Raw genomic sequence first — 2,657 nt, forward strand, 5'->3', positions numbered from 1 at the left:
TAATGCAGTGTGCAAGCACATTTGACCCATAAGCCTGATTATATACTATTCACAACTTTGTATCTATATATTCCATTATCAACTGGACTAGTATTAGAATTTACCTTGTACAATTCTGTATTTCAAAGCCAATGTGTTGCTGAAAATGCATGAAAAAAGGAAACGGAAAAGGGCATAAACTTTTCTCAACTTTTCTCAAACAGCTTCTCTCTTATTTTACATGTTGCTGGGACTGAAAATTGAGCAGCTTGATTGCTACAGATGCTGCCTGGCCCAAACAAATACTCTTAGATAGTAAGCTCTTCTGGGCAGGGTCCTCCTGTATCATTGTTTGTATTTGTCTGTCATTTACAATCCCTAAATAATGTACAGCCCTGTGTTATATGTTGGCACTATATAAACACAGTTTATTATTATTAATAAAATAATATTATTAATAATAATAATCATGATCATAATAAAACTATTGACAAGATGCAGAACCTCTTCTTTTAAAATAGGCAATCCTACCTGTCTTGGAAAATGGTAACATTGTTTAGAGAAATTTAAATCATTAGCTCATAATTTCACATATTTCATACATTGGAATGGTTGACCCCAAGGTTTACAAGCTATAAAATGTTTTTTTAACACCTGGATAATTACTGCTGTTGTGTAATTGAGATGTCTCTGGCCCAGTTCATACATGCAGCAAAGCCAACACCCTAATTTACATTAGGAAGTAGATCGCATGCAATAAATAAATATATATATATATATATATATATATATACATAAAACAACACTATATACATATACATAAAACAACAATATAAACATATACATAAAACAACTATATATACATATTAATAAAACAACTATGTATATATTTATATATATATATATATATATATATCAACAATATTTATACATATGTAAAAATACACAAAGACCCATATACAGATGTGCATATGTATGTACTTTACACTGCAGTATATACAGCTGTGGGCCAACAGAGTAAGAAATCCAGGCAGATAAATCTCACCATTGCTTTATTACAGGTATGTAAATAGTCAGACTCAGCTCACAAGGCCCCAATTGACTAAAATATCACTTAGGGGTGGCTTAACCTCGACAAAACAAGCAAAAGTGAACCCTTACATTCAGTTAAAGGTATAACTTCCATTAATAACAATACCTAAAACTGCCAAAAGAATATGTTTAGTAGGTGGGTGATGTGTTCTTGATATGTCATGATTGAGAAGCCTCCCCCTGATTTGGCTGTTCAGAAATGTTTTTTTTTAATTTGTTGATTTAAACCTGTATTTAGGATCCCGCAGGACTTGATTTCCTTTAAATTTTAGATCACAGGCAAATGACCTAAAAATTTACCACAGCGTTTAAGTCTTTGTTTGCATTTCACCATGCTTCACAGTTGGTATAGATAGTTTCTTTTTGTAAAAGAGAACATTGTATAAATTACAAAGAAAACTTTTGTTTGTCCCATCCGTCTCAGTCATGTTCTCACCTCTTTTATTTTCCTTTCCATTCTTTCCTTTTCTCCTAACTTAATAGATTTTAACAAGGTATTAGGGTGTTTTCACTAGAGCAATATCAATATTTAAAAAATACATTTTGTATCATGTAATTGACTAGTCTTTCGTTAGTTGTCACTAGAACGGTATCCTCATTGGAAGATTTTGGCTCACCTGTCTCCTAAAGATAGGGGTCACTTGGACACTGGGACCAGTAGGGACATTGGGGCTAATTTTTGAAAACTCTCCAAGGCTGGGGAGAATATACTTTCATCAGTGAAGCTGTGTGATCCAGCAAACCTGGAATGGATCTTGTCCAGGATTGAAAACATTTGCTAACAAAAGACATTTAAAACATCCATTCCAGGTTTGCTGGAATCACCCAGATTCGCTGATTAAGAATTTTCATATATCAGGCCCATAGATAGTAATAAAAACCTGACAGGCATTGTATGAGTAGCTTCAGACCTGCTTTGGGATCCTGTGCTGATCATGGAGAATGGCACCTTGTAATGCAGCGCTGGTTCTTAAAGAATCAGCACCTGCACATTTGATAACTGGTGATGGTCAGTGGTACTGGTACCGCTCATTACCTCTCCACTTCCATTCTTTATGGGGCTGGTCGGAGAGGCTACCCCCAGAAACAGCATTTCCCTGACATGTGATTAGGAAAATGCCCTGCAACCTCACGGCCAGTGTGAGCATTACCTAACTCTTCCAAACTCCACCCTGAAGAAAAGTTTTATATATACATACACTTAGAAATAATTACAGCTGCTCCTTTTTGGTACAACAAATATCTAGTCTGCCACATTCCCAAATTTTGAACAAAGCAAAACATTTTTTTGTTTATATTAAAAACAATTAAAAACATGGCAAGACTCATTTATGTATTTGGTTGACACAGTGGTAAACATATGATCTTTAGAAGAACAGTGTGTCTACGCGTTTCACGGAAACAATGTCTGCTTCATCAGGAGATCTAGAGAATGTCCCGTTCTCCTGCCCCAAACTCAGAGCATTCTATAGATGTTTAATTTATAACGGTCCCAAATATTAGGGAGACAGGTCCGCTAGGAGGATGCTATGGAGTCAGAGCATATTTAGGGAAAGAAAGCAGAAACTAGTAGATTGTAAGCTCTT

At 35.2% G+C, this 2,657-nt stretch overlaps 1 long non-coding RNA gene across 1 annotated transcript in view; it reads left to right on the plus strand.

The window, feature by feature from the left end:
* LOC140343685 (uncharacterized) overlaps positions 1–2,657 on the plus strand; it is a 15,671-nt gene that overhangs the window by 5,544 nt on the left and 7,470 nt on the right. The window lies entirely within an intron of this gene.

The sequence above is a fragment of the Pyxicephalus adspersus genome, chromosome Z (genome assembly GCF_032062135.1).
Source record: "Pyxicephalus adspersus chromosome Z, UCB_Pads_2.0, whole genome shotgun sequence".
Taxonomy (NCBI): domain Eukaryota; kingdom Metazoa; phylum Chordata; class Amphibia; order Anura; family Pyxicephalidae; genus Pyxicephalus; species Pyxicephalus adspersus.